The following is a 20,176-nucleotide window of genomic DNA, read 5'->3' as shown; positions in this document are numbered from 1 at the left end:
GGATGACAGAATTTATTGACAAAGCAAACTCCACATTTAAGGGGTGAGGGTGCACTAGGGAATGAGCTGCAGAACCAGGACTTGAGGTAGATTTCCTATATCAGGTGTCTTCAGTTCAAGGTAGCACTCTGTACTGCATTCTTTAACAAAAGGGGGTGAGTATTTGTGCAGACACAATTAGGATAACATGCACTAAAATCCATTGTATGTTTCATTAGCATCTTAAGTCCTCTCTGGCACCGTGGCGCAGTAGGTTAATCCTCCGCCTGCGGCACCAGCATCCCATATGGGCACAGGTTTCCTCTTCCAATCCAGCTTTCTGCTATGACCTGGGAAAGCAGTAGAAGATGGCTCGAGTCCTTGGGCCCATGTACCCATGTAAGATAGTTTTGACAGCATTCATGCTTGCCACATAAATAGGTCACTTGCCATGGGTCAGTTATGTATCTATCCTGCCTCATCTTCCTACCTCATAGAGTTCTGGCCTCATTATCACATGGTCTCATTTTCTGTACCTTCTTCAGGCTGGACAGAACTGTTGTCCATATTTAGTCTGGGACGAAAAACCTTTTGAGAATTATTCTATTACTAAAGTCTAGAGGGGCTGATGCTGTGGTGTAGTGGGTAAAGCCACCACCTATAGTACCAGCATCCTATATGGGTGTCGGTTTGAGTCCTGGTTGCTCCACTTCTGACCCAGCTCTCTGATATGGCCTGGGAAAGCAGTAGAAGATGGTCTAAGTCCTTGGGCCCTTGTACCTACATGGGAGATCCAGAAGAAGCTCCTGGCTCCTGGCTTTGAATTGGTCCAGCTCTGACCACTGTACCCATTTGAGTGTAAACCAGTAGATGGAAAATCTCTCTCTCTCTCTCTCTGTCTCTCTGTCTCTCTCCTCCCTCTCTCTCCTCTGTCTTCTGCCTCTACCGCTCTGTAATTCTGCCTTTCAAACAAATAGATTACAAAAAATTTTTTTTAAAAAGCCTAGAAATGTTCATCAGTAGCTTAAGGATGAATGTTTTATCTGTTTATGGAGGAAGAAAATTCTTTTCTGTCTCAGTCCATGGTGTCTATTTGAAGAACACTGGCCTCCCCATAAGCTGGGATCTGTTGGAACTTTCTTAGAATTACCATCTTAACATGGAATTGTTGGAATCTGAAAAATACATCATACAACACTTTGAATGAAATATGGACTGGATAATAACATATTACCACTGTAATAACATAAAAGTGAGCTTAACCAGGGTCCAAATATGGATCTGAGGAGAGATTGAGAATTTTTGACAGCCCATTTTTATCCTTTCCAACAGTTTTGTATTGTCTTTTACAATGTTGAGACTTGTCTCTATGGCTCCAGATGTGTTGGTATATGGACAGCATGGGTTGATCATCTAAGCACATGTTACACTTTGTTCTGCCATCAGGAAACTGAGGAATCTCCTATTTCAAAAGACCACTTCGGCTGGAGAATTGATGGCCTTTTGGGGGCCTCAAAGGCCCCTACTCTTGCCTTACATGATTCTTTCATGAGAATGGAAATATTTTTAATGGATCATTTGAGAAGGGATATTTTTGTGGATCAGAAGATAGAACAGAAGATAGCGTTGCCAAGACCATTACAGGTGAATATATGATTGTCTGTTGTCAATCTTCTAGGCCTGGAATGAAATCTGGGCTCCTTAACTTGGATCTCTTGCTTCATGACCTCGGGGCTGTGGTTAAGATAGTTCCCTGGTTTAGACTTGACTTGATATCAGTTGATCTACCTCTATTTTTAATGTATCATGGAATTCTGCCACTGATTTGTAGGCACCTGACCGCGAAAAGGGTAAAGTTATGTAGAGTTTTCATCTGCACAGAAAACAGTAATTACTTCCCTTGAGAGAAACGCTATATGTGGGCCTCTGAATATAGTTGTACTTGTGTGGTGTTTAAATGGAAGTGTTCTTTTCCAGAAAAGAGAAATTCTATGATCCCTATGGGTTGTAGTAGTTGGGTAGGTCCAGGGAAATTCTCACTAAGGCAATAAGGATTGAAGTCTGAAGGAGAATGCTCACTGTGAGTAGTGAAATTTCAAATTGTTCTAAAGTGATTGGATAAGTAGAAAGGAAGTATTTATCCTGGTGTGGTTACCTATAAGATTATAAAGAATCATAGTAGTTATTCCTATTTCCAGACTTTTTTTCTGTGTGTTATTAACAAGCCACAATATGAAGAATCAAGGTGTAGTAGTCTTTATTGTTTCCCCACTAGATGGAGATATTTTCTGTAAAATAGATATCTAAGTCATTTTCACCGTTGTCTGTTTCCCAGGTGTCACTTATGAATTGCAATGTGTGGCTAAAATAAAACTGGCTTAAGCTTATTAGGTATAATTTTCTGGGGTTTTAACTTTTGAAGCAAAGACTGGCTTTTCCTGCGAGTTCACTGATTTGATCAACAGCTTTAGTTAGCATGGTTTCAAATATTCCAGTCAAGGTCTGCTGGACAAGGCTTTCTCTGGATCCCATCATTTACAGTTTTAGTATACATGGTAGAGGACAAGCCTGAACACTGAGCCGATAGTTGGACAACATTCTCTACTGAAATGGACAAAACTAAAAGCCCAAGGTCCTCAGATTCTACTCGGCTCCCGGGACAAAGCCAACAACTGACAGAATTAGAAAGATTGATGAACTGATTAAAGTGGATACCAGCAGGTGTTTGCAAGCAGGGACACTGTTACTGTGGGAGAATAGCTAGCAAGGGGAGCTATGAAGTTTATTAGTCATTGTCTAGTGATTATATACACAATTAGTTATGGGGGTTCAGGATAAAGTACACATTGAAGGGCAGTATAATAATTTTCTCAATAAAAAAGGGCAAACATAATATATAAGACCCAGTAATGTTGGGGATGGGATACTGAGCCATCTACTAATATGTTCAAATACCCAGTGTATTTGCTGGTGTATGAGGCCTGCCCTGTCACTTCCTGTAAAGTCAGGTAAGGGATAAGTTTAGTTCTTGAGAGGTGAACACAAGGACATGGCATCTGACACCCAAGATAACCTAGGGCTGAAGGAATGAGATGTTCACATGCGTTGTGGGAGTTGTTTGAATTCCAGTGCCTCTTCACTCCTCAGACAGGGACATAAGTGAATTGGGAGTCTTCCTCTCCCATGAGAGTTGAGAGCAATCCCATTTCTAGTGTTCTTCTGGTTTGCTTAGAGGATATGTGCTGAGTAGGCCTCTCAGTTGAGAACATTCTTTCTACCAATATCCTGTATTCTCAAATTTGAAACATTCTCTCTGGGTTTTATTTTATATTTTTAAAGATTTTTTTATTTAAAGTCAGAATTACAGAAACTTAGAGGGAAAAACAAAGAGAGAGGACTTACTTCCATTGAATCAGCTTAGAGGGAAAAACAAAGAGAGAGGACTTACTTCCATTGAATCAGTTCCCAAGTGGCTGCAACAACCAGGACTGAGCCACACTGAATCCAGGAGCCAGGAGCTTCATCTGGGTCTCCCATGTGGGTGGCAGGGGCCCAAGCACATGGGCCATCTTCTGTTTCTTTTCCCTGGCCATTAGCAGGGAACTGCAATGAAAGTGGAGCAGCCAGGATATGAACTGGCGCCCACATGGAATACCGGCATAGCTGGTGGCTTTACTTGCTATGCCACAATGCTGACCCCTGTCTCAGGTATTTTTTTCTCACCCATATTTGAATTCCTTCTAGATTGACTGTGGGGTCACAGGGCATTGGTTACAGAAAGTGCTATCATGTGAGCCTATTGTTTGGACTGTTTTTTTCCTGCATTGGTATGATTTTTGCTCTCAGTCTTGTCCCTGTTATCAAATATGAGAAAATAAGAATATAAAAGCAGCGCGAGAGTGAGAGTGAGAGAAGCAAGACTTTAGAGAAAGATTCTGTGCCAGATTTTCAGGTGGACTTTTGTCTCCCGTGGGCTTTCACCTCTGCCTGGCTTGCCAAAGATCTTAGGGGACTAAGGATTCTATGCTCTGGTTGCCAACACAAGAAAGAATTCAGGGATGGGACACAGAGAAAAGCCAGCAAAAAGAGAGACTTATTGACAAAATAAATTTCATACTTAAGGAGTCAGTGCATATGTCTGCAAGAACGAGCTTTGTGTCCAGAGGCTGAGGTAGACACTTACATCAGATTACATCTAGGTCAGGGAAGCCCTGTGTACCAATGAATGGGTCCAACATCATGTTTGAGATGGGTATTTGTCCATACAGATGCAATTTGTATAAAATGCCCTAACATTATATACCTCATTATATACCTCATTAGCAATTTAAGACTCCTTCTAGGAGTATGTTTTTCACTATTGGAATGAAACATAGATCAGTCAGCCATTAAAATGGCCACTTGATTCTTTTTTTTACAAAGTAGTTTCTGCTTATTTCTTTAGGGCAGGGAAGTGGTTGAGTCTGACTGCTTGGTCATCTTTGGTCAAGGGATAGGTGAGACATCATTTGTGCTTCCCATGCAGTGGGTCACCTGCTTTAGACCAGTTATCTATAGATACGGTCTCAGTTACTGTAACGGAGATCCACTCCTTAGTGCCAATTTTCTAGGCATACATCAGTTCATTTAAGCTAACATTCAAAATTAGCCATTACAATAGCCAAAGTAAATGAGATCGATGTGTCAAAGAACAACCTAAGTGTTCATCAAGTGATGAACAGATAAAGAAAATGGCACATATACCATGGGAATAATATTCAGCCATAAACATGATACAATGTTGAAGCCAGGATCTGGGAAGTTCATCCGGGTCTCTCATAAGAGTAGAATGTACCCAACTACTTCAACCATCACCTGTTACCCAGGGTCTGCATCAGCAGGAAACAAATTTTATATATATATAAAAGAACTTAAATTAAGACACATAAATGGAAAATAACTCCCAATCTGAAGCTTATAAACATATTAACAGTACTGAAAGGCTTTAAATGCAATACAGTTTAGTATACTTTCAGAGTAATGTAAAATTATAACAATTCTGATGTCAAGAAATAGTTGATGCTATGCTAAGACTTCATCAAAATGTTAATTGAACACACTGGGTTTAAAAACATTTTAATTAATCATTTTCTACTTATTATTTCCCCTATAGCTTCAGTTAATTCCAAACATCTGTCCAGGAAGTTGGCTTTGTGCCTGAAACCTGAGCATCAGTGGGAGTGTGAAGCCACTAGATGATGCTAGAAAAGCAGATATCTTGTTTAATTACACTTCAGATTCACTTTATTACTTGTGGGAGGAATTCAAAACCACTGCAACATCCAATGACAAATTTCAGTTGAAGGAGACTCTGACAATTTAGACATCTGCTATTTCCCAGACTCAATGAAATAATTCTAACTTTCCATTCAATTTTGGGATCAAGAGCTTATTTATAACATCTAGGATTAGAAAGCAATTGTTAAATCTGATAAAAATTACAGCAGATCACTGAATTTTATGCTCTTTATGAGTGGTATAGATAAGAATAAAATATCCTTGATCTTCCTATCCACTACCCCTCCCTCTACTCCAATCAAGTAATTCCGGTGAATAGTTTTTATATGAGATATGTGACATAAAATGATGTTTATTACTTTTGTTCTTTGGCATTTAAAAAGAAATAGTGCCATGTTTAAGCTTACTAATTATTTCTGTTTGGTAAATGAGAGAATGGAAAGACACTGGGGAGCAATCAGCCACAGGTGGAAGGATTAAGAGTCCCTAAATAATCATGAAGAAAAGTCTTCTGACATTTGATAACTATGCGGAACATTGATGTGAATGATAAATGTAATAATATAATTCTATTATGTTAATCCATTTAAATTTAGGAGTTTGGCTTTTTTTAAAAGATTTATTTATTTATTTGAAAGGTAGAGTTAGGGAAAATAAGAGAGAGAGAGAGAGAGGGAGAGAGAGAGAGAAAGGAGAGATCTTTCATTGCTGGTTCACTCCCAAATGGCCACAATCGCCAGGGCTGGTCTAGGTTGAAGCTTGGAGCCAAGAGTTTCATGCGGGTCTCTCACATGGGTAGGGGCAGAAGAGACAGATACACAGGTAATCTTTTGTTTCTTTCTCAAGTGGAATATAGCAGGGAGCTGTATCAGAAGTGAAACAGCCAGGACTTGAAACAGTGCCCATATAGGATGCCAGCACTGCAGGCTGTGGGTTAACCTGCTGTGTTACCGCATGGGCCCCAGGAATTTACTTGTTAAAGCAACTAGTGTTACCCTAAGCGATGGTGACATGGTTTTTTTTTAAAAAATTTTTGACAGGCAGAGTGGACAGTGAGAGAAAGAAACAGAGAGAAAGGTCTTCCTTTTTTTTTTTTTCCATTGGTTCACCCTCCAATGGCCGCTGCGGCTGGCGCGCCCCGCTGATCTGAAGCCAGGAGCCAGGTGCCTCTCCTGGTCTCCCATGCCGGTGGTGCAGGGCCCAAGGACTTGGCCCATGCTCCACTGCACTCCCGGGCCACAGCAGAGAGCTGGACTGGAAGAGGAGCAACTGGGACAGAATCTGGCGCCCCGACCGGGACTAGAAACTGGGGTGCCAGCACCGCAGGCGGAGGATTAGCCTAGTGAGCTGCGTCGCCGGCTGGTGACATGATTTTTAAAATTTAATATAGAATATATTCATTCCTCTTTAGACATCCATTATATTTTAATTTTAATTTAGGCTAATATATTTAATAATCATTTTTATATATATATACATTTTATCAATAGGATGTGATAGTTACTTTCAAATTTGCCATGCAAAATGCTAATTGCAGTAAGTACATGATCCATAAATATTAGCCACTATTTTATTTTTCTTTTCTTTTTTAAAAATATTTAACTATATATTTGAAAGGCACAGTTATAGAAAGGCAGAGACAGAGAGAGAAAGAAAGTCTTTCATCCACTGGTTCACTTCCCAGATAGCCGCAATGGCCAGAGCTGAGCTGAATCAAAGCCAAGAGCCAGGAGATTCTTCTGGATCTCCTATATGGCTGCAGAGGATCAAGCACTTGTGGTTAAATATGAACAATCGTAATCTGTTTCTTTCCTTTCCTCTCAAAACTTTAATCATCACCACACCCACACTGCTTCAACAATTTACACATTGTGTGCTTTGTTGATTATTTTGACTTTATTTTTCACTTTCATTTTATCATTGAAAAAATCATTTTAACATGCTTTACAATGATGATATGTTCTATTCATTAGCTTCTTGGGTGCCCCCAACTCTCCTTAATACATATATTTGAATGAAAAATAGTATAAAACTAAAGCCAAGTCACTAGTTGTTTGATGTATAGTCTAGTAGAGGAATATATGCATATTAAATGACTGATATTTTTAATCTTCTAGAATTTTGATATTGTTAGAAATAGTCACTGACATGGAATAAATGAGGTTGCTGATTTTCTTCATGTATTCATTAATATACTATACCAATTCTTTGAGGATCAAGTTATTTTAGACTATGACTAAAAATTTGAAGAATTTTGTAGCTAGTAACTATGTCTGTTGGCATAAGCAATCACCTTTAGAGAAAGTTTAAATTGTATTTATTAAGGCTGCGTGTATGAAAAAGCAAGAAATCATTATATATGCATGTTTTGAAAGCTATATTTTATTAAAATGATTGATAATTATCTGGAAACAACAATCTTTCTGGCGGTCACTCCATCCCACATTTCTCTGGTAGTGGACTTCACTCCACAGTCTTCACCTGCAGTTTTTCTTATTCTACTTTAGCTTTCTAGGAAAACATGGATACCAGTGGGACTAGGGCACTGGTACTGGTTGAATTTTCTCTTTTAAATCAGAATTATTTTGCTTCTTCCACATTATCTGTCTTCAAGTAAAATTCAAGGATTCATTTTGTATAAGCATTTGACAAATGTGTGATTGGGGAAGAGACTCAGGAAGGTTTCTGCTGCACTGCCTCCATTGTCTCCAGCAACCAGGCAATCTCCTGTGTGTTTTTTGAGTCAACAAAAATTTACAGTTTGTCCTGGCTCATCACAGAGGATCTGACTATGCAAACAATAGGGCATGCATCCATCTCTATGTATAATTATTGTGACAGTTGCTGTTTATTTTCTGAATGCCTACAGCATGTTGAATTCTTAGATGCTTTTTTATTTATGTTTTCATTTACTCCTCAAAATAACCTTAAATAATCTCCATTACAGTAGTAACAGTAAGTAACTGAAACACACAGGGCACTAAAAAAAATTGCCCAAATTCACCCAGCTGGCAAATGACAGAGCTGCTACATGATGTGTAGATATTGTATGTTTAACATGATGTGTAGGTATCGCAATTAATTATTGAGATTATCCTATGTGGCAAACATTATTATTGTTATATTAAAAAACAAGATAATGGAGTGTTTCATTGGATTCCAGGTCAAGTGAAGTAAGATACAAGACTCATGTGTAACACTGCAAAGCAAAAGATCCTAATTTATGATTTTATTGCAAGGAATAATAAATAACATAAGGTCTCGCAAAATGAATTCACAGAAGTTGCTAAACAGTGGTGTCATTAACATGTAGAACTGCAAAGTACAAATACACAAGTATTTGAAATCATCCTTTATAATAATCATGAAAAGATATTTTTCAAATTTGAAAAATATCCTTAAGAAGGATTCAAGTTGACTCAAAAACTAGCACCTAACTTTGCAGTGAAGTGAATGAGTAGAAAACTCATATTTTTAACCTTTACCAAAAGTGAATCTATATATGAATTTATTCATAGTAAACCAATAAGATTCTGAAGAAATTCCAATTTAAAAACAACATGGAGGTTTTCTAGACTAACGACTTTCAGTAAAAATTCCAATATTAATATAATACTTCTACTTTGGTAACCTACCAAAACTGTGATGAAATGCCAGGAAGAAAAAATAAAGAGAACAAGAATGCAATAAAAAAATTTTAGAAGTTGGAAACCAAAAAGTATAATTTCAAATGATTTAATAGAATCAAAACAGAATTCTAAGAGAGGAACACTGAGAAATAATGTTGAAATGATTTGTAAAGTCCCTCTTACCCCCAATTTAAGAATGTGATATCCTCTTGCTAAAATAAGGGGGATTGAAATCTGATAAAATGCAGTCACACACACAGATTACCTCCCAGACTTTAAAAGCTGGGTACCTGCCACTCCTTACACTGGAAAATCACACTAGAAAATAGGGACACATGCTTGAAAACAGGGGATGTAGGTGAACATAACTCACTGTTTGCAAACAGCCCTTTTCCTTTCTCCTTCCTTCTTCTACTTGACTTTAAGAACATCAAGAGCCAGACAATAAGGAAGAGACAACTGAACACATCTGTCCTAGAAAACTGGGTGAGCTCGAGAGAAAAGATTAACAATTATTGCTTTAAAGTAGCCCATAAAGTATTGTATAACAACCCAGCTAGGATATCCTAGAGAAGTGCTCATTGTAGAAACATCCCACTCAACCACTTGGGGATTCTCCATGCTCTTATTTAAACTGACATCCAGGCATTGCCAGACACTGGAGGAAAACCTCGAGCCTATAAGAGACAGAAAAACACATGGCAAACAAACAAACAAAAAAATGACTAAAGTGTCATTCAAAAAGGATCAGGCATCAAAACTGTTTCAGACTTCTCAACAACAAAGGTGAAGTTAAAATTGTTGGAGACATGACTTTTAAAATGTAAAAACTAACAGCCTTGGTTTCTGTTCTTATCTGAGATATGTCATGGGTAATAATAAAATAATAAAAATTATTGATAGATGCAAAGTCTCAAAAATCTTAGCTATTGTATACCTACTCAGGATCTAGTGGAGGCAGTACCCTATCCAAACTAAGTACATCAAGAAACAGAAAGATATGGAATATGGAAATGCACAGACAGCACAAAATAGAAGCAGGGAAAATCCTCATACTGCCACGAGAAGAGGTCACAGGATCATGTCTGGCTACTTGCAAACAAAGAGCCAGAAATGGAACTCTTTAAGACTATATTCTTGATGCTTTGAACAATTTGAGAAAACTATTCCTTGATTTGCCAGCTTGGGGTGCAACAATGCTATACAAATGGAAAACTAAACAAGCTGACACACAGGACAATGATAACAAATGCTTGTTGGAAATGGTGTGTGTGCACAGTAAGAATGAGGAGAGCTAAGTACTCAACGTTTTACTGCTGTTTCAGAGTTTACTCCTTATACTTGTAAAACAGCCGCAGGCAAGTCCTTTAGAAGGTGTCCAGAAGGTGGCACTTGTTATCACAGATAGTAGTTTCATGGGCATCATTGCACCTGAAGATCTTCTAGAGGGACAAGATGTGGAGGTGGAAAGCAGCTGTACTGATGATTATGCCCTTTAGTGAGTCTAGGTTAATATTGCGTCTTAGTTTAGACAAAAAAAGCTTAAATATAAAAATAAATAAAATATTAAAAAAACAGAAAAATCTATAGAATAAGCACATAAAGAAAGAAAAAAAATTTTGTACATCTGTACAATGTGTTTGTGTCTTAAGATCAGTGTTGCAAGAGTCAAAAAGTTAAAAATGTTTGTAAATAATTTGCAGTAAGTTGAGATTAATATATTTGAAGAAAGAGACATTTTAAATAAATTGAGTAGCTTATGTGTATAGTGTTCATAAATCTACAGTTGTTATAGAAATATTCTAGCTCTTCACAATCATTCACCACTCTGTCACTGACTCAGAGCAAATCCATTCATGGTAAATCCCCTATACTGGTGTTAAAATACTTTACACAAGAGTTTTTTTCTATACATTTCTTACAGGCTATGGCCTGGGAAAGCAGTAAAAGATGGCCCAAGTGCTTGGGTCCCTATACCCGCATGGGAGACCTGGAGGAAGCTCCTGACTCCCGGCTTTCGATTGGCACATTTCTGGCCATTGCGGCCAACTGGGGAGTGAACCAGTGGATGGAAGACCTCTCAAGAAAGAATATGTTTTAAGAAGTTTGTAGAATTTAAATGCTGTGAGAAATGAGGATGGATGAGAGTAGAGTGGAATTACTTTGAAGTTAGCTACTGTATCTAACAAGTCCAGAAAGCAGGATTGCCTCATTCTCTATGATGTATTTAACTGTTCTGAGCTTTGTGCTCCAGAATCAATGGGATGTAATCCAGATGGACATTTAGATTGTTTCTACTTGTCCATTGTGAATAGTACTGCAATAACACGTGTGGACACATGTTTCCTTGACAGCCTGATTTCACTTCTCTCAGACATATGCCCAGTAAAGGGATTGCTTGGTCATATTGTTGTCCTAATTTTAGGTTTTTGAGGAACAACCATATTGTTTTCCATAATTGATGCACTAATTTACCTTATCACCAAGAGTGTGCAAGTCTTCCCTTTTCTCCACAACTTTCCCGACACACATTATCTTTTGCCTTTTTGATAAAAGCCAATCTTATTGGAGTGAGATGATGCATTATTACAGTTTTGACTTGCATTACCCCAAAGATTAATGAGCTTGAGCAATTATTTTTTCATATATCATTGACCACTTGTATGTCTGCTTTTGAGAAACATCTATTTAAATCTATTGTCATTTTTTTTTGCTATTGAGTTGTAGGAATTCTCCATATGCTCTGGATATGGATGTTTTGTCATTTATTTAGCTTGCAAGTATTTTCTGTAGATTGTCCCTTCACTCTTGACTGTATCATTTTCTGTGCAGAAGACCTCTAATTTGATAAATTTCCTCTTGTATATCTTTTTGCTTGCTTTCTTTTTTGTTTGTTTGTTTTTGGTTTCCTGTGCCTTTGAGTCTGCTCCAAAAAAATTCTTGCTCATTTTAATGTCTTGAAATGTTTCCCCTATGTTTTCTTGTAGTAGTTTCAAAGTTCCAGTCCTTACATTTAGGTTTACAATCTACTTTGAATTCAATTTTGTACATGGTAAGATATAGGGATCTAGCTTCATTCTTCAGCATGTGGATCTCCATTTTTCCCAACGCAATTTACTGAAAAAAACTGTTCTTTAACCAATTAAGCTGTTTAGCACCTTAGTCAAAAATCAGTTGGCTATAGAAGCATGGGTATACTTCTAGAGAATCTATTCTATTTATGTTCTATGGATATTTTTAATTCAATTTCATAATGTAGCTTTGTAGTAAAGATGTACATGAGCTCTTAGTTGACAAGAGTGGACTTGTCTTCGTTAATTTTAGATGCCAACTTGGCTGAGTTACATTATTGGTCGTGGTCTGTGCAGCTGTTTCCAAATTAGATTAACATGAGATTCTGAATTGACTGGTTGGGGAAGATGTGCTTTCAATGTGGGTGGGCACAATCTATTGGCTAAAGGTTCACTCCCCGATTGGCCGCAATGGCTGGAGCTGCACCAATCCAAACCCAGGAGCCAGAAGCCAGGAGCTTCTTCCAGGTCTCCCACGTGGGTGCAGAGGCCCAAGGACTTATGCCATCTTCCACTGCCCTCCCAGGCCATAGCAGAGAGCTGGATAGGAAGTGGAGCAGCTGGGACTCGAACTGGAGCCCATAAGGGTTGCCGGAGCTTCAGGCCAGGGCGTTAACTTGCTGCGCCACGGTGCTGGCCCCTGTACTGCTATTTGGACTCAAGACTTACATCAGTGATCCCCTTGATGAGATTCAGGTTTTTGCCTTCAAACTGAGAGTTATAGTCTTGGATCCGCTGATTCTGAGACCTTCAGGTTTATACTGAGCCACACAAGCTGGCAGCATTTCAACGACTACCATTACAAGATTTCTCAGTTGCTAATTCCCATAAAAAACCCTTTTCTTGTCTTCTTGTCTATGTGTGTGTGTGTGTGTGTGTATAAAATATCAATTCATCTACCACTTCAATCTAATGCTTCTCTCATCCAAAAATACCCTCACAGACACACCAATAAATAATGTTAAACCAAATATCTGGATATCGCATAATCCAGTAAAATTGTTACATGAACTTTCACATAAACATGATTCCAGACAAGCTTTCCAACTAGGATCTTGATAAGGAAGCCTCAGAATGAAGGCAAATGTGTTTTGAGTACAGGTTTTGGAAAAGCGTGATTGGCCTAGAGTGTGGCATGAACTCAATTCTTGACTACACTTCACTCAGGATACTGTAATGCATTGGCTATGCACAAAGTCTGGTGGGGGAAAGCCATACCCCCACCTAAGAACTTGCAGGTGAACATTTATATTGTTCTATGATTATGCCTGAAAGACCGCACTTAGAGATTCAAATGTGGATATTTGTGGGGGGGGGGTCACGTGGTTATAAATTTATTTCTTCCACTTGAACACATTGATTTTGTGATGTCTTGTTCACCAGCACAGTAGTCTGTCAATTTGTGATTATCTAAATGCTTCCATTTTCCTGAACCTATATGTATTTTGTTTTAGGTTGAGTTGATTCAAAATTCAGCACATATCTCAGGTATGCTAGAGAAAGGTCAAGAATTATGGAAACAAAATACTTTGAAGGTCAGGACAAAAAACTTGCCATTGATTCCTGGATTCTTTTGCGTAGTTGGAAAATGCATGAGAGAATCTTGGAGAAAGAGCCAAATATTTTTTAGGTGTAATTGGACAAACTTATGAAGGCAGTACATTGCCATGATTTTGAAAACTATACAGATCATTTGTAAACATGAACATTTCTATTGATCCTAGAAAAGAGTATGATTCTTCCTAAAAGGAAGATCCCCTGAGTATTTTAGATGATGCAAATCCAGCTAATGATAGTTGAATTATTTAGTTGTTGAAGTATCTTTTCAGGAACATCTCCCAAAAATTGACTTCATTCTGCAGATATAGATATATTTAGTTGATACTATATAATGAGGGAAAATATCACATACCTGAAAAATCAATTCATAATATGTTACAGTAGAAAAACTACACTTTGGGAAAATACCTTGAGTACTTTATAAATTCATATGTGTGTCTGTAAATGTGAGAGTGATTATATAGAACTATGGTGTATTATTTTATTTAAAAAATCTTCTATAATATATATGTTTCTGGGGTCAAAAACCTCCATCACAGATTGTATCAGTAATAAAGATCCTCCTAACAAAGAAAAGCCCAGATCCTGATGGGTTCACTACTGAATTCTACCAAACTTCTTTTTTAAAAATTTTTTTTTGACAGGCAGAGTGGACAGTGAGAGAGAGGGATAGAGAGAAAGGTCTTCCTTTGCCATTGGTTCACCCTTCAATGGCCACCGCGGCCGGCACACTGCGGCCGGTGCACCACACTGATCTGATGGCAGGAGCCAGGTACTTATCCTGGTCTCCCATGGGGTGCAGGGCCCAAGTACTTGGGCCATCCTCCACGGCACTCCCTGGCCACAGCAGAGAGCTGGTCTGGCAGAGGGGCAACTGGGACAGAATCCGGCACTCCGACCGGGACTAGAACCTGGTGTGCCAGTGCTGCAAGGTGGAGGATTAGCCTAGTGAGCCGTGGCGCCGGCCAAATTCTACCAAACTTTTAAAGAACTAATTCCAATTCTCAAGCTATTCAAAAGATTTGAAAGGGAACAAATCCTTCCAAACTCCTTCCAAGAGGCCAACATCACCTTAATTCAAAAACACAGAAAAAGATACAATGTCTTCGATGAACATAGATGCAAAAATCCTCAACAAAATGCTAATTAGTCAGATGCATCAACACATCAGAAATATCATTCATCTGGATCAAATGGGAAATAGCTCTGGTACACAGAGATGTTTCAACATAAGCAAACCAATAAATGTGACACATCATATTAGCAAATGGAAGAATAAAAACCATATTATTATCTTAACAAATGCGGAGAATACATTTGATAAAAGTACAACACACTTTCATGATAAAAATATTAAGCAAATAGAGAAGGAACATTCATAGATACAATTAAGGCAACATATGACAAACACACAGCCAGTATCATATTGAATGGGGAAAAGTAGGAAGCATTCCCCAAAATTATGATCCAGAACAAGACAAGGATATTATTTTCAACATTGCTATTCACTATAGTCCTGGAAGTTTTAGCCAGAGCCATTGGGCAAGGAGAAGAAATCAAAGGGATACAAATGCGGAAGGAGGAGGTCAAATTATCCCTGTTTGTAGATGACGTGATTCTACATACAGGGTAACCAAAAGTCTTCACTATGGGACAATTGGAAGGCATAATAAAGTTTGGTAAAGTTGCAGGATATAAAATCAACACACAAAAATGAATAGCATTTGTATACACAGACAATGCCAAGGCTTAGATTCACAATAGCTACAAAAAACCTGTAATACCATACAACGGAAATTACAAAACATTAAAGAAAGAAATATTAGACACAAAAAATTGACAAGAAAAACTTCCATGTTTGTGGGTTGGAACAATTAATGCCATCAAAATGTCCATACTATCAAAAGCATTATAGATCCAATGTAATCCTGGCCGGTGCCGTGGCTCACTAGGCTAATCCTCCACCTTGTGGCGCCAGCACACTGGGTTCTAGTCCTAGTTGGGGTGCCGGATTCTGTCCCGGTTGCCCCTCTTCCAGGCCAGTTCTCTGCTGTGGCCAGGGAGTGCCGTGGAGGATGGCCCAAGTGTTGGGCCCTGCACCCCATGGGAGACCAGGATAAGTACCTGGCTCCTGCCATCAGATCAGTGTGGTGCGCCGGCCGCAGCGCGCCGGCCGCGGCGGCCATTGGAGGGTGAACCAATGGCAAGGAAGACCTTTCTCTCTGTCTCTCTCTCACTGTCCACTCTGCCTGTCAAAAAATAAAAAATAAAAATAAAAAAAATAGATCCAATGTAATCCCAATGAAAATGCCAATGTCATTCTTTTCAAATCTAGGAAAAATGATTTTAAAAGTTGTATGGAGGGCCTGATATGTTGGCGTAGTACACTAAACCTCCGCCTTTGGCGCTAAGATCCCATAGGATGTTGTTTCTGTGTCCTGGCTGCTCCTCTTCCAATCAAGTTCTCGGCTAATGACCTAGGAAAGCAATATAGCTTGGTCCAAGTGCTTGGGCCTCTGTACTTGAGTGGGAGACTGGGAAGAATCTCCTGTCTCCTGGCTACAGATGAGCCCAGCTCCAGCAGTTGTGACCATTTGGGGAGTGAACCAGTTGATGGAAGATCTTTCTCTCTGTTTCCGCCTCTGACTGTAACTGCACCTCTCAAATTAATTAATTAATTAATTAATTAATAAGCTTTTTAAAAAACTCATGTGGAAACATAAGACACCTCAAATAGCTAAACCAATCTTACTCAGCAAAACCAAAACTGGAGATATCACAATACCAGACCTCAAGACATGCTACAGGAGAGTTATAATCAAAATTGCCTGGTACTGGCACAGAAATAGACATGTAAAACAGAGGAACAGAATATAAACCCAAGAAATTAATCCACACATCTACAACCAATCAACCTTTGACCAATGAGCTGAAATCAATACCTGGAGAAAGGACAGTCTTTTCAACAATTGATGCTGAAAAAATTGGATCTCTGCATGCAGAATTATGAAACAAGACCCCTACCTTACAGCTTATACAAAAATCAACTTAAAATGGTTTAAGGAGCTAAATCTAATTCCTGATATGATCAAAATTCTAGAAGAGTGTATTTGGATTCTCTAGAGAAGATCAACACATCAGAATGCACAATTGAATCAATGGGAGATATAGGATTATAAAATGGGTTTATTAGGGTAATAGGGTCATTAAATTATGGCAGCTGAGAATTTCAACAACAGGTTGTCTCCAGGCTGGTGGCCCTGGCATGATGCTTGCATTATTCATTATGAGTATGTGGGTCTCATAACCAGGGAAGTCAAGGGAATAATTCTCAAATAATGAAAGCAAGGGGGCCATCGCTTTAAGACCTGGAGTACAACAACCCACAATTATCATCCAAGGCAGGATTCAAGCATGTCTCATTTCTCAGAGCAAAATATCAGTTTGCCTTCTGCATTGATTCTCTCCAGATCCCCAGCCAACTGACAGTGGCCACTTAGATTGAGGCTGAGTCTTCCCATCTGGTCCACGCTTCTTTGCATGCTAATCTCCTTTGGAAACACCCTCACAGACACACCCAACATAAAACTTTTCTAGGTATCTAGATATTCCTTAATCTAGTGATACCATAAAATTACCCATCACATGAAGTATATGAGGGATATTAGGTATAATATATATATAAATATAAATATATATTTTATATATATATATATATATATATATATATATATATATATATAATGTGTGTGTGTGTGTATACCAAATCTCTAAAGTGACTGATTACCTGATCAGAAAGCCAACTGACTGGACATAAATACAAGAAATACAAGCTATTGAAATAGATGGAGTAAGCTCAGAACAATGAATTCTCTTGGAAACAAAGTTACCTCACTGGAGATATATCCAGAGGCAGTAGCTTTGTGACTTTAACTTTAAAAAATGTAGTCATGAATATCGAAAACTGGCACACTGGAGTCATCATTACAGAAGAGGAAGCAAAACACAAGAAAATTGAAGAAATCAAACATGCAAAGTGAGTTAGAATGAGAAAGGCAGGGTGTCACAAAGGGAAGCCTGGTGAGTGATGGCATTTAAAAGCTAAGCTGGAAAGTGGGAGCCCATTAAAATGTTCCTGAGAAGGAATAACCAGAGAGATACAACTGAAAACAACACTGCTGTAGAAGCTAAGGAGGTAGTAAATTTCAGAAAAAAGAATGATTTGCAGATCTTAGATGCTTCAGATATTCCAAGTTTTATAGGTCTACAAAAGCATCCCTTGGGTTTGGTTATTAAGACGTTGTTAGTGATAGTGAGGAGGTAAGTTAAGGACAGGATGAAGTGCATACACCAGGCTTTCTTGGCTGAGGACTATAGATCAGAAACAATAAATGAGGGAAACAGATGTAGATCAGTACTTACCTTCATTGAGAGCAGTGAAGTTGGACAAAAATTTAGGGAAGAAACAGAGCTTCAGCTCAAACCGACCACTAGTGAAAAAGATTTGTTTTCAGGAGGGGAGCCATGTATGTTATATGAGCATCAGGACAATCAGTACAAACAACAAACGGAATGAAGACAGGTTTTTCATTTTCTACAATGATGTATCAGCTTGTAGCTGACCAATACTTCGATTAAAACAACACATAATTTTGGGGGAAAAAAAAGAGAAAAATTGTAAGATGTTGGAACCTACCCAGAAAGCCAGGATATTGTCTAAATGCCTGAGAGGAAAAAAAGTCACCAGAGTAAAACAGGATTTGTGTTTTCTCTTTGGTATTTGCGAATTCTAAAGGCATAGACTTACGACTTAAAAACCATGTAGGAAAATTTTTAAGAGGAAGAGTTCCTGAACAGAGCTTATCTGTGTATGAAAAGAAAAAGAATTATTGTTTTCAAAGTAAACAGGATTTGCTGAGAATCAGAGGCAGCTATTTCCTGACTATCAAGGATTTCAGGCCAAGAGGATTGCAAGTCAGCATAAATCAAGATCTTTAAAGGTCACACAGTCTGAGGGAGATAATACTTGGCATCTGCTTGTTTTGCTAGGCCCTCACTCAAAGTACTTAAAGGTGTTCCGAATCAGGATAAAAAGTAATACAGGGTATGATATTTGAATTCTGATGTATAATACATGACACATGAAATAATATATAATGTCGAATTCACAAAGAATAAAATATGTATCAATATGTATTTCCACACATATGGTATATATGATGGAAAACAATTTTATCATGGAAAGTGCATAATCTCCATATATCATATTTATATATTATACAATTTACAATATATATGATGTACATAATCAAGTGTATCAGATGATATACAATATGGGTGTGAATATGTACAGATTTCATGCAATACAAAGCATTGCGAAGTATCATTTAGACACAATATTCACCATATGGCAGAACATTATAGAATATTGAAAGAGGTAGAGAAATGACACTAAGAGCCAAGAAAAAAATTATACAAAAAGGAAAGTGCTGTCTATGTCTTGGATATTGATGTTTTTAATGGCTTTAAAAAGGTTAACTTAAATGTTATTATATCTAGAGAAAAATACTAATATAGTGGGTGAAGAGAAGAACAATTTTAGAAAGTACATAAAAATATAAAAAACAAAGAATAGAAAATGTAACATATGACAAAAATTGAATAGAATTTCTCAATTTATTGATCATTAGAGAAGAATGAATCAATGAATTTGAAGATAGAACAACTGAGGAAGGTAAACTGATGTATAAAGAAAAAAATAAAGGAATGAAATTCAATAACCCTAAATTATTGAATCTTAAATTCAATAATTTAAGAAGTGTAAATGTACAATTTGAATTCTAGAAAAAAATTATAAAACGTGGGACAGAAACAAAGACTTGAAATAATGGTAGTAGAAAGTATCCCACGTTTTGTATAATCTGTAAATCTACTGATATAATGAGCTCAAGGATTCCAAAGCAGGTTAAATACAACAAACATCACCTCAATACATATTATAATCAAATTGCTGAGAACAAATCAAATGAATTCTTAAAGGAACCAGAGAGGAAAATCATACCTACCAGGCCAGAGGACCAGTCATGAGAATGACAGTTGGGATCTCACATAAAGCCATTGAAGCCAACGTGAATGAAAACAAATAAACAGGAACTGAAAGAGAAGTGTTAGCCTGATGCGGATCTGGCTGAAAAGCCTATGAGAGTATTTCAGGCATGGAAAGCCAAGACACTCTGGGGGAAAAAAAAAAAAAAAAAAAAAAAAAAAAAAAAAAAACCTAAATGAAAGATCTCCGCGAGTGAGATCCCAGTGGAAAGAACAGGTCATCAAAGAAGGAGGTACCTTTCTCTGAAGGGAGGAGAGAACTTCCACTTTGACCATGGCCTTGTCTAAAAGTTATCAGAGTCAGTGAACTCAGGGGGCTTCCATAGCCTTGGCAGCTCATGACAAGAGCCTAGGTTGATTACTGAGGCCATAAACAAGAGTGTCAATTTGTTAAGTCAACAACAGGAGTCACTGTGCACTTACTCTTCATGTAGGATCTTTGTCCTTAGTGTGCTGTACATTGAGATTTAATGCTATAACTAGTACTCAAACAGTATTTTTCACTTTATGTTTCTGTGTGGGAGCAAACTGTTGAAATCTTTGCTTAATATATGC

At 37.9% G+C, this 20,176-nt stretch overlaps 1 protein-coding gene across 5 annotated transcripts in view; it reads right to left on the bottom strand.

Annotated features, from left to right (window-relative positions):
* LOC100349505 (protein LEG1 homolog) overlaps positions 1–19,704 on the bottom strand; it is an 80,261-nt gene extending 60,557 nt beyond the window's left edge. For 2 of the 5 annotated variants that reach the window (XM_089332717.1, XM_089332712.1), the window contains exon 1: positions 17,939–18,292. The gene's annotated coding sequence lies outside the window, so the exon portion shown is untranslated. Of the gene's footprint in view, positions 1–17,938; positions 18,300–19,581 lie in introns of those variants that run through there. The other 3 variants (XM_089332713.1, XM_089332716.1, XM_089332714.1) reach the window with 3 other exon arrangements.
* Positions 19,705–20,176: the final 472 nt, after the last annotated feature.

This window comes from Oryctolagus cuniculus, chromosome 5 (assembly GCF_051225735.1).
Source record: "Oryctolagus cuniculus isolate XC-2025 breed Fujian yellow rabbit chromosome 5, ASM5122573v1, whole genome shotgun sequence".
In the NCBI taxonomy this organism is placed as follows: Eukaryota; Metazoa; Chordata; class Mammalia; order Lagomorpha; family Leporidae; genus Oryctolagus; species Oryctolagus cuniculus.
The sequence above is the reverse complement of the archived record's forward strand: the minus strand, read 5'-3'. Positions and strand labels throughout refer to the sequence as shown.